This window comes from Pelodiscus sinensis, chromosome 6 (genome assembly GCF_049634645.1).
Source record: "Pelodiscus sinensis isolate JC-2024 chromosome 6, ASM4963464v1, whole genome shotgun sequence".
Classification (NCBI taxonomy): domain Eukaryota; kingdom Metazoa; phylum Chordata; order Testudines; family Trionychidae; genus Pelodiscus; species Pelodiscus sinensis.
In genome coordinates this window covers 61,616,466-61,629,715 of record NC_134716.1, presented here as the reverse complement: position 1 = coordinate 61,629,715, position 13,250 = coordinate 61,616,466, and positions in this window count along the sequence as shown.

The following is a 13,250-nucleotide window of genomic DNA, read 5'->3' as shown; positions in this document are numbered from 1 at the left end:
GCAATGTACCCCTCATTTTTGTGTCTACCCCAGAGCCTAAGGAGGTCCATAAAATCCACTAACTCAGTGTTTCCCAATTTTATTTGGCCGAGGAACCCTTTTCAGCTTTTCAGAATTTCAAGGAACTCCTAGGTTTGTCAAGCAAAAAAAGGGGGGGGGGAGGAGAGAGGGACCCACCAATTCATGAAAATCACATTCCTTCCCGAAGACACCCCCCCATCTCCCTTCTGTGAGGCCTCATCCTCTCTGTTCCCCTCCTCTCCATCACTTGCTATACCCAGCCCTTATACCTGTCTCAACCTAGTGAGAGTGAGGTGTGGGGTGGGAATGAGGGTTTTGGGTGTGGGAAGGGGTGAGAAGTACAAGCTTTGGGAGGGAATTTGGATGCAGGAGAAGGGGCTGTTGGCTCATGGAGGGGGCTCTAGGCTGGGGAGTGTTGGGTTCAGGTGGAAGGTTGGGGTGCTGAGCAAGCCAGGGCTTGTGGCTGTGAGGGTGCAGGAGTTTGGCCTGGATATGTGAGGGACTCAGGGCACGAAGGTTGTGAGTGTGATGGGCTCAGGACACAGATTTGTGATGTGTGGATGGTGGAGGAATGTTGTGGCAGAAGACTGAGGATGTCGGGATGCAGGAGTGTGGGGATGTAAGAGGCTCAGGATGGGGGTTCCAGTGTATGATAGGCTCAGATTTGGGGTCAGGTGGTGCAGGAGTGTTATGATGCTGTAGTGAAATGGAGGTTTGGTCCTAATTGGGGGCTTGTTGGCCTGGCTTCATTTTTAAATAAAATATTATGTCAAACTCAAAAGGTTTTAGCATTGTCTTTATATATGAGAGGGGTGAGGAACCTGGTTTGAGTCAAAGGTCACTGACCCACAGAAAAGTCAATTGGGGCCACACATTTAAATTTAAATTTACATGGCTGCCGCGCTGAGCCGACAAACAGCTGGTCAGCTGTTTGTCCGCTCAGCGCGCTAGTCTGGATGCTCCCCTGCCGACATCAAAGCCCTTTGTCGGCAGACCCGGTAAACCTCATCCCACGAGGAATAACGGGGCTCCCGACAAAGGGCTTTGATGTCGGCAGGGGAGCGTCCAGACTAGCGCGCTGAGCAGACAAACAGCTGATCAGCTGTTTGTCGGCTCAGCGTGGCAGCCATGTAAATTTAAATGAAGCCGCGATTATTTAAATCGCCGCTTCATTTCCCTTTGCCTACAACCCTCATCTACGTGGCTCCGTCGATGGAGCCATGTAGTCTAGATACAGCCTAGGTGCCTGCCCTTCTGCTTCACCCTCAGAATCCCCTTGCACCTGCACCTCCTCTTACCCCTGCACCCTCCTGGTGCCTCCCCCTTCCCTCACTTCCCCTGTCCCCTTTGCTCCATTTTTCCCTGATGCCCACCCCTCACCACCCTCTGCCCCCATTCCCCTCATGCCCTTGTGCCCTCTCACATGACTTGCTCCATCCCAGCGTTCCTCATGCCCACCCCTTCTTTCAAGCCTTCTCCCAGCACCTCCCCTCATCCCTCTAGCCCCCAATGCCCTTACCTTCTCCCCTCCCAGCATCACCCTGTCCCCCTCCCATTGACACCTCCCCTCCTGCCCTTTTCCTCATTGTCTTCGCTTGGCCCCCTGCCATTTGTCTCTCCCCCACCCCTGTCACTTTGGTGCCTTCCCCTTCCCCTCCCCCTCCGTCTCCGCACAAGCCCCTTCCCTTCCCTCCCTCTTCATTTCCCTCTCCCTCTCCCATACCTTCTGCCCTCCACTTTGCGGGGCCGGAGTCTGTGCTCTGTCCCCGGACTCCGAACCCACAACTCAGCCATGCGGCGCATCACAGCGCCCAGCAAGTTTAAAATCCCAGGCCGTGACGTTACGTCACGTCCGGGCGTCTCTCCACCCACTGGTTTGAGCGTGCTGTGCAGGGCAGCAGCAGCCAGCGAGGGGGAGCTCAGGGAAGGTTGCGCACAACAGGGACGGGTCCGGGTCCAAGTCCGGGGACGGAGGAGACATGCTCTGGGGCCGGGATGGGAGAGGGGCGGGGGGGGGGGTCGGGACCAGCTCCAGCTCCAGATATTGCTGGAGCGTGGGCACCACAAGCCCACACAACTCGCCGCCCATGCCTCTGCTGGCTAGCTGGCTCTCCCTCTCTCTCCTTTTTCAGAGGGGGCGGGGGAGTGCCGGCTCCTTGTGGAACCCCTCGTTTTGCTCCGTGGAACCCCAGGGTTCCGCGGAGCACCAATTGGGAAACACTGCACTAACTCAAGAACCCCAGAAAAGTAAATCTGGTCTATGGGAAGCCCTGAACCTCAGTTTCCCCATTTCACCCAAGGCCCTGCCCCTTCTGGGTCAGCCTGCAGCCACTTCTGAAATTTATGATGTGGCCCCCCCCTTCCAAAATTATTGCCCACTCCTGTGTTAGACAAACCCCCTAGAAAGGTTTTCTAAGTGTGAGTGCATTATTTATCAGCACTATGTAAATTAACTGGTTCAATCACTAAGGATTACGTACTTATGAAATGATTGCTTCAGAGGAATTGACAAGCTTTATTATGTAGCTGTAGCATTGTGTCCAGTATATCTGTGGCTATCATAAGTATAACTAAAGTAGTACTATTGCAAAAGGCAGGAGACTTCACCATTTTGTTAATTTGCTTACAAAATGGAGAAGAATGTTCTGAAGAGAGTTCTGTGCCCAGCTCAAATAGTCTTTGGTACATCTGTGATTTGCTACATTTCCTACAATAGGCTGGGGTGTAAGGTTTGCTGGCACAGACAGAAAAAGCATGTTATTCAACTAGATAAGAAGAATGCAAATGAAAAAGTGATGTATTCCTGAAAGCAATTTCACAGTTAATTCTGCATTCAATCTTTTAAAAATATTTTCGCAAGTTGATTCTAAAGATCAATTTCTTCACTCTCCAGTCCCAGAGCATGAGAGGTTTTAAATAGAGCTGTCAATTAACACACGTTAATGCCTGCGATTAACACAGGGCAGAATCAATGCGTTAAAAAAATGAATGCGCGTTAATCGCAGGCATTTTACGTGTACAGTGCTGCCCCTTTGAAATGCCTCAGTGGTGTTTCAAAGGGGCAGTGCTGCACAGCTGACCCCAGGCTCTGTGCAGTGCTGCCCCTTTGAAATCCTGCCATGGTGTTTCAAAGGGGCAATGTAACACGGAGCCTGGGATCAGCACTATACACTTTGTATTCGTGTTGTAATTGAAATCAATATATTTGATGTAAGATGTAGAAAACATCCACAAGTATGTAAACAGATAGTATTCTCATCATTGTTTAACAGCGTGATTAATTGCAATTAATTTTTTAATCGCTTGACAGACCTAGTATTAAATGAATTTGCCAGTGCATATTTTGAAATGTGTAGGCCAAGACGTTAAAAAATGGGTCCATATTTAGCACCTAGGGTACAGAGCCAGTCCAAACTACGGGTTGACCGAGCTACTGCCCGAGGCGGCCCATTGTAGGGGGCACCACGTGGGGCTGCCGGATGGGGGTGGGACTGCGCATGTGCTGGGCACCCGGGGCAGGGCCACGCATGAGCCGGGGCCTGGAGGCGCCATGTGCCCAGGGGTGGGACCATATATGCTCTGCACTTCTGGGGGTGGCGCCGCGCTCCTGGGGCTCATGAATGGCTCGGGCTGGCCCTGCTAGGGTATGTCTAGACTACATGCCTCTGCCGACAGAGGCATGTAAAATAGGCTACCCGACATAGTCAATGAAGCTGGGATTTAAATATCCCCGGCTTCATTAAAATAAAATGGCCGTCGCTCTGTGCCGGCTCAGCTGATCGTCGGCACAGCGCATGAGTCAAGACGCGGATCGGTCGACAAGGGAAGCCTTTCTCGACCGCTCCCTTATGCCTCGTAGAACAAGGTTTACAGGAGCGGTTGACAAAGGCTTCCCTTGTCGACCGATCCGCATCTTGACTCGCGTGCTGTGCCAACAACCAGCTGAGCCGGCACAGCGCGGTGGCCATTTTTATTTTAATGAAGCTGGGGATATTTAAATCCTGGCTTCATTGACTATGTCAGGTAGCCTATTTTACATGCCTCTGTCAGCAGAGGCATGTAATCTAGACAAACCCCTAGGCTGTGTCTACACTGGCATCCCTTCCGGAAAAGGGATGCTAATGTAGCACGCTGGAATAGGCAAATCCGCGGGGGATTTAAATATCCCCTGTGGCATTTGCATTAACATGGCTGCCGCTTTTTTCCGGCTTGGGGAAAAGCCGGAGAAAAGCGCCACTCTAGACGTCATTCTCCGGAAAATAAAGCCTTTTCCGGAGGATTTCTTATTCCTACTTTCAATGATCAAGCGATTTGTCTCCTGCCATCCCTCTCCAGCCTCTGACAAACAGAGGCCAGGGACACCAATTTCTATCCCCTGGCTAATAGCCTTTTATGGACCTAACCTCCATGAAATTATCTAGCTTCTCTTTAAACTTTATTATAGTCCTAGCCTTCACAGCCTCCTCTGGCAAGGAGTTCCACAGGTTGACTACATGCTGTGTGAAGAAGAACTTTATTTTATTAGTTTTAAACCTGCTACCCATTCATTTCATTTGGTCCTCTAGTTCTTCTATTATGGGAACTAATAAATAACTTTTCTTTATCCGCACTCTCCACACCACTCATGATTTTATAGACCTCTATCATATCCCCCCTCAGTCTCCTCGTTTCTAAACTGAAAAGTCCCAGGCGCTTTAACCTCTCCTCATATAGTACCTGTTCCAAACCCCTAATCATTTTAGTTGCCCTTTTCTGATTCCTTTCCAAGGCCAAAATATCTTTTTTGAGGTGAGGAGACCACATCTGTACACTGTATTCAGGGGCAGTAAGATATTCTGGGTCTTATTTTCTATCCCTTACTTAATAATTCCTAGCATCCAGCCAGCCAAGACAAGGGAAGGAACGGCCATTGTTTTCACCTGACCCTGTGACATGTTGGTCTCTGAGAGCCCATTGTAGCAGCCAGGGATCCAACTTTTCAGGTTGCCTCAGCCACAGCTCCTTTCTTGACCATGACAGCTGTGGCACTGAGCTGCTGTTGCCGCTTTGTGGTCCCTAAGAATTCCTCTACACAGGGAGGGTCTCCAGTTACTGATTTTAAGCCAGGTTTACATGTTTTGCATCTCAGGACGCCCAGCAACTTGGGACTAGGGTCTTTTTCTCTTTGTACACCCCCTGCATCTCCCCAGTGCAGGTCTGCCTCTGAAGAGAGATCATTTGGCCATCATTATTCAAGCTTTATGCAGCAAGTCCTCATAAAAAAATCATTCTTTTTTTAAGATGGTTAAATTCTTATTTTAAATGTACAAGGCAGTTTTAATGCTTACTTACTCAATAGTGAACTAGCATCTTGGAGGACAGATTGAAGCTTATTGCTCTTGTTGGACAGGGCTAGCGACAGATTTCGCTGAGCCCTGGGCAATGCGGGGGGGAAAGGGGGATCCTGCTCTGGGGTCCCAAAAGGGGCAGAACCTCAGACAGAAGAGGCAGGACTATAGCCAACCAGCCTTCAGTACCACCTGGATTATAATATGTGGGGCTCCAGTGGTGATTTAAAGGGCCTAGGACTTGGGCCACAGGACAACTGCTCACTTTGCCCCCCACCGTCAGTGGTTCTGCTATTGGAATAAAAATACTAAAGCTCCTGGGAGCTCAGCCTTGCACTTTTTAAAAATAATTTGTTAATTAACAAGCAGATTATAAAAGCTAATTTACAGTTGGTCTGGATTAAGACCGTGAACCCATTTCTTATCTTGCATTCATTTTGTCAGCCCACTGACTTCAACTGAGTAACTTCTCATTTACAATGGCATAAGGTCAAACTCACTATTGTTCAAACCCCACTGTCTCTGACCTTTAACAAAAGATTAAAGGGTCCAGGGACATGGGAAATCAGATACAACACAGAATCACAGGAAACAGAGACTGAACAGACCCACCAAGTTATCTAGTCCATCCCTCCTGCCAGTGTGAGATCAAACACTATTTCCAAGTGCTTTGTCTAGATTAGTTTTAACTGAGTGACTTGATAGCATCCCTTTCTCTACCCTTTGGAAATCTGTTCTATAGCCTTTGCAAATAGGATATGCTTTATATTCGTAGGTTGATTTTTTTTGTGTACTTATTTTTGCAATTGGATTTTTAGGGTCATCCAAGTACTATGAATCTTGAAAGTACTCTGTACCTTCATTTGAGAGCCTTTTCATGCACTGGTCTATAAACACTGATTTGCACTGTTTGCAAGGTAATTGATGTGTAGCAGCCTTTGCAATAGTTTGATTCTACTCTGTGCAGCATATTGTAAATGAGGACTGCAAGTATTATTTAACATTTCGATTGTTGTAGAAGCACCTTAGGCCATAACCAAGGATACTCTGTTGTGCTAGGCATTGTACAAACATATTTTAAATGATAGTCCACACCTCAGATAACTTAGGATATTAAACTCAATCTAGGAAAAGGATGGAAAGATAATGGACCTCACTGTACTGGTGTGATGAGTTTGAACGTGGTTGCATAGTCAAGTAAGGCATGTTTTCGTTAGATGAGCTGCCTCCTTGTTCACTGGCAGAGTGAGTTGTACAACTTGTCCCTTCTGGGTCCCAGACTGCTATGATTAGTATATTTCAGAATGTAGATCACTGGGTGTCTAAAGCTGGGAAGAAAATTTTCCCATCCTGCAAGTATTTTAAGCATTGGAATGAAAAGTGGGGAAACCTCAAATTGTTGGGAACGAAATTTCTTTTCTATAATTTTCAAACCTTGTGTTGATTTTAGTCTTGTTGAGATAGATATGTAATTTATAATTAAAAATAACTTAAAGTCAAACAAATGAAAACATGGTCTGATAATTTCAAAACATTTTAAAAAGCGTCTTTAAATGGGAATTGTGTTAAAACCAAACTTTTTCTGCAAATAGTCTTTCAACAAATCATCATTTTTCTAGTGAGAAGTTTTGCTGAAAAGCTCCAACCAAGTCTGCATGTATGTACCGACAACTTTTTCTTTCCCACTCTGCCGATCGAAGTGTAGTTTTAAATAGTAACAATTGTGCAGAAGCACTTCCTGCTGTGGCTAGACAAGCATTCCAAAAATTGACAAACATTTCCTGCTGCCATAGTAACTTACTTAACTGATGTTTACTTACAACTGTAGTGGTCACACTCTTTGACCACCTTACAGAGAAACAAACTATTCTCACTGAAACCTGACTGTGCAATGTTGCAGAATGTGCATGCAATTGGGGCACTCAAGAGTTTGAGTTGAAAAGAAAATAAATGGACTATAAAATCCTGAAAATGTTCAGGTGGCTTGTGGGGTAGATACACTTAGTTTTGTCCAGGAAAACTACATGACTAGTGATTCTCAATAGACAACTAGACTATATAATGGAGTTAATGAATCACAGATAGAAATGTAACTTTCAAGTTAACAGTAGTGAAGGAAGGAACAGTGAACAAGCAAAAGTGACTCAAAAGGAAATGAACTTTCCTGGTAAAGTCTGCTTTGCCCATCTGGTAACAAACTTAGTTCTACCAACAGCTGCACAGCTGTGAGTACAGTCACTGATGTAGCCGATTACATAACTGGTGGAAATTAAATCTAGAATATAGCTAGTAAAAATCAAGTGGCAATGCTGGAATAGTAGTTCTAAAACTTAATGGGTGCATCTAGACTGGCAAGATTTTGCGCAAAAGCAATTGCTTTTGCACAAAAACTTGCCAGCTGTCTACACTGGCCGCTTGAATTTGCGCAAGAGCACTCACTTTGTAATGTACAAAATCAGTGCTTCTTGCACAAATCTTGCCAGTCTAGACGCACCCGATCTGTGTACCTTTATATTTGTGCTGCTCTCTTAAAGAAATACTCTCTAGATAACACATCTATTCACCTCTCTTCCTCTCCAATCAATAAGTAGGAAAGAGGAGTCACAAGTTGAGGAAAGTTGAATAGCAGCATGGACTGAGACACAACTGCCCTTAGGCTGCTGGGACTTGGAAGAGAGAAGACCAAAATACAGTCTATAGAGAAGAAATAGGGTCAAAGTGATTTGAGTTACAATTGATTAAGGGTAAGTTGTCACTTATATGCTGAAGGGCCAAAAAAGGGGCAAGTGTGAAGAAGAGAGATGCTCCTGCTTTTCATGCCAACTCCACTCAGATCATTAGCATGTAATTGGCATCTATATTACATCATTTACTGACTTGTTACTGACCCCAACCTACACAACACTTCTATATTTGATCCACTGACTCTATGTTGGAACACAAATACAAAATTGTTCAACTAACAGTGCAGCCATGTGGCTACTTGGTGTGCTCTTAGCTGCCCAGGTAACTGTTTTAAGGCCTCTAAGTGCCACTTGAGTTACCGCTTGCTGCAGTATGTATACTCTGTTTTATATGTCCATTGACTGAACTTTTGAGAATATTTTTTAAAGCCATTATTTAAATTCTGGCATAGCATATTCATAACCAGAGACTGTTTCCTGCTAGTAGCCACTCAAGCAAAAAATACTAGGACCGAGAGAAAGCAAGATCTTGCGTCCTCCTATGTGAGAGCCTGTGGAGGCAGCCTGATAGAAAAGGAAGTGCATTGCTGCATGATTCTAACAGCGGTGCAGTGATACAGTTCCCTTTCTCCTGCTGGCCAGTGCCATGCATATCCCTATCACAGGGCACTATGTAACTACTGCTGTCTGGCTCTGAGTTTCAGCATTACTTTTCTTGTGATGAGTTTAGGTGAACAGCCCTGCAAAAGGAAACTGTGCCATGCAATGGAGTGTAACACATCATTGTAACCTGTGTGGCCCCGAATTTTGCCTCTCTTAGCCCTGAGTCAGGAAGACCCTTGAAAACATATCTAGTTTAAGGGAATAATTCTGTGAGATGGTTACTCTCACAGTTTACAAGAAGCTCTCTTCTGACCCCCACTAATCTCTGTATTTTCCTCCGTGTTTCTTCCTTTCACTTCTACCACCTCACTTTTCCACTCCCCCAAAACACTCTCACTTTTCTTCTCCATATCTCCTTTATCTCTCTTTCTTCCCTCCCTCCCTCCCCCCACCAGGCTACCTAATTCCTCACTCTGTCTGTACCCAAGAGTTTTCCACCTGTGCTCCCAACTATTTTACTCCCCCATTCTTTTTGCACTGTCCTAAGCACCACACTTCTTTTCCACAAAAACTTCCTTCTGAGCTCTTTCTCATCAAAATTCCTTCATTTCTCACAATCTCTCTTCCTTTTTCTAGTTTCTCTTTTCTGTTCATTTAGTCCTTCACTCTCCTAGAGAAGTGTTTCTCAACCATTTTTTATAAATTACCCCTTTTTTAAAAAAAATATAAGTACTCCCAGTACCTACAGTTTGCAGACACAATTTTTGCTACCATTGCAACACATTTGTTTAAACCAGCATTTTCCAAACTATGGGCCGTGGCCCGGTACCGGGCCACAGAGAAAAAAATACCAGGCCTCAGAATGCCTGGTGGCTGCTGGCAGGACTGGCCTTAGGCTGGCCTTAGGCCCCGTGCCCCTGAACCCAGAAATGCCGGCAAGTTACAGAGCCGGGGGCCCTGCTCCACCAATATGTGGAGCTGGGTCTCTCCCCCAGTTCTGCCGGGTGCGGGCGCCCCCCCCCCCGTCCTCTCACCCTGCCACCAGAGCGTCCCCGCCGTGCGCGGCTCCTCCTCACCGCCTGCTGCTGCCCATGTGTGGCGTTGCACGTGGGCGAGGAGGACACCCGGGCGTGATGTTACGTCACGACCTGGGATTTTAAAAGTCTTTGGAGGCACGTGGCGGGGCCGTGCTGGCTCCGGCGGCCTCTGGCCTCGCAATGTGGAAGGCAAAAGGTAGGAAATGGGCTTGGGCGGAGGCGAGGAGGCGGTGGTGGCGGGCTTGCGCGGAAGGGGAGGAGTAGAAGGAGAAGGGGTGGGGACAATGAGGGAAAGGGCAGGAGGGGAGGTGTCAGTGGGAGGTGGGACAGGGTGATGCTGGGAGAAGAGAGGAGAGGAGAAGGGCATTGGGAGTTGGAGGAGGAGGTGCTGGGAGAAGGCTTGAAAGAAGGGGTGGGTATGAGAGAGGTAGGGATGGAGCAAGTCATCTGTGAGGGCACAGAGGGGCAGGAGGGGATGGAGCAGAGAGTGCTGAGGGGGTGGGTATCAGGGAAAGAGAGGGCAAAGGGGGCAGGGGCAGTAAGGGAAGGGGGAGGCACCAGGAGGGTGCAGGGCTAAGGGAAGGTGCAGGTGCCAGGGGATTCTGGGGTGAGGAGGAGGGGAGAGCTGGCCACCGGAAGCAGCACTGGATGGGGGAATTGGGGCAGGTTGGGGAGATTGTGGGGTCGGTGGAAGCAGGGTTGCTGGGGGGTGCGAGGTTGGGGGCAGGATTCTGGCTGGAAAGATGGGGGGGGGGGAGAAGTGGCCGCCAGAAGGAGCGCTGGATGTGGGCAGCAGGGCTGGCCAAGGGAGATTGGGAGGAGACGCAGGGGGGACCTGGCTGCCCGGGAGGGGGTTGGGGGAAGTGGGGCTGGCCAGAAGCGCAGTGGGGAGAGCAGGGGGAAGGAATGAATTGGCTTACGGGGAGTGGGACTGACCTGGCCATATGTAGATCTTTGGACACTGCCCCTGTTTCCTCCCCTCCCCCGCCGCAAAGCACAAAGTATGAGTTAGTCTGGCCCGGGGATTCTATTGTCCCCCCCCACACACACCCCTCAAGTAGTTGCGAACTGTCTGGCTGGTAGACACACTCATGCAGCCTGAGCACATTTACCAGCCAGGCAGTTCGAATCTACAAACTGATACATCTAGTAATAATACATCTTACCTAATGAGAAAATACCAGACATGTTATATGTCTGGTATTTTCCCAGTTTGTTTTTTATGTGTTTATATTTTTGGGCTGCAAAAAGCAGTATTGGAGGAAAAAAAGAGTTCAAACTTATGTAAAAAGTTTGGGAAACCCTGGTCTAACCAGCTTTCTGTCTGTCTTACAGTCCATTTATCTAATCCATATTCCTTAACTTGCTGGCAAGAATATTGTGGGTGACCATATCAAAAGCTTTGCTAAAGCTGGCACTGGGGGCTCTGGGAGGACCAGAAACAACTTGAATATTCATCATTTGATTAATGAATATGCAAATGAACATTACTGGTCCTCCAAAAGTTCATGAATGGATTTACTGGTCCCCATGTCAAAAAGTTTGGGATCCCCTCGTTTAAACAACTTAATTGTACTCGAGCGGGTGATGACATTTTTGGGTGTAAAAGGTACAAAAATAGTAAAGTACTGTAAAACTTAAAACAAAAATTCAATTTTCTCCAAATTTCAGTTGTACCGCCCCCGACTTCTCTTAAGTATCACTAAGGGTACTCGTACCACTGGTTGAGAAACACTGCATTAGAGCACTCCAATAATTGTTTCACTCTCACCTTCCTTCTCCTTAATCTTTCTCTCTGCCTCCTTCCCCCCCCCCCTTTTCCCTAAGGCTGTGTCTAGACTGCATCCCTTTTCCCTAAAAGGGATGCAAATTAGACACATCGCAATTGCAAATGAAGCGGGGATTTAAATCCCCCCCGCTTCATTTGCATAAACATGGCTGCTGCTTTTTTCCGGCTCGGGGCTTTGCCGGAAAAAAGCGCCAGTCTAGACCGGGATCTTTCGGAAAATAAAGCCTTTTCCGAAAGATCCCTTATTCCTTTTTTTAAGAGGAATAAGGGATCTTTCAGAAAAGGCTTTATTTTCCAAAAGATCCCGGTCTAGACTGGCGCTTTTTTCCGGCAAAGCCCCGAGCCGGAAAAAAGCGGCAGCCATGTTTATGCAAATGAAGCGGGGGGGGATTTAAATCCCCGCTTCATTTGCAATTGCGATGTGTCTAATTTGCATCCCTTTTAGGGAAAAGGGATGCAGTCTAGACACAGCCTAAGTGTCTCTTCTCTGCCTTTCCTAGTCCAAATTTTCATTTTCTCTCTCCCCCAGTCTCCTCATTCTGCCTCTCTCCCCAAGCTGAAATAGGACAGTGGCCACCCTTTCAAAGATTATTCCGGACATAATTGGTGATAGTGGCAGTGTCCTTCATTTTAATTCCAGTGAATATTTCAGAAATCTTTAGTACATCTAAAACTAGAATGAACTTCATTTTGATCCCAATCTATGCAGCTGTTACTTTCCATGTACTTAGTGTTGTCTTTCAAACAGCACTATGGCCCATAAACTATGAGGAGTCTGAGTTGGAGAGTTGGTTAACATTTTTCAACTAAAAATGTACAGTAGGAGAATGTGGTTTTAATTTAAATCACAATATTCCATGGAAAAATGTCAATTTTTAAAAAATGAAACTTTTAGGTTTTCCCAACTGGAAGACCTGAAAAGTTTATTTCAAACTGCCATTGGAAACTAAACCATTTTGGTTTTCCATTTCAATGTAGTTGTTCTCTCCTCCCTACCCCCCTTCTTTTTCCAGTTGTAAAACATTTTAAAGGTAATTTTCCAAGTTCACTTTCATCTTTTGCTCCACCTTGGGAGAAAATGATAAATAACCCTGAAAATCTCATAACCAAAATGAAAAGCCAAAAAACTTTCAATTAACCTCCCCCCAAACCAACAAGTGAAATAATTATAAGAAGCAAAATTAAATTATTTCTAAATGTTTTGAAATGAAACTAAACTTAAATGTGCCACTTAGTTTTTGAAATGTTCTGCACAACCCTACACTTCTAGGTTTGAAAATTTTCTCTCATTTTTTTTTCTTTTTAAACAGAAAGTAATTGAGTTTTCCAATGAGCTCTGCTTCCTAGAGGTTTTTTCTGTGGTCACAAGTACCCTGAATATGATTAAACTAGAATTTTTCAATAGCCCAATGAGGGAAGTAGTGCAGAAGAGGATTTGTTAATTTGATTTCACTAAAATGTAATCAATTTCACTTAAATTTGCTCTTTAGTTTGAAAATAGTAGTAAGGATATGTCTACACTATTGGACAAAGTCAAATTAAGATACACAACTTCAGCTACATTAATTCATCTTCAGCTTCATCCTAAACCCACTACTGTCCACTGACTTCTGAATGTGAGTCAATAACTGTGTGGGAGAGGGGAGAAGGGCTGTTTGTCTATGACTATTTTATAAAACACTGGGCCAAATTAATCTCTGGCATCATTCCACCAAGAGGGAATAATACATTATACTGACTAGACTGATACCAGGGATGAACCTGGCTCAATGACTAGAAAATATCAAGG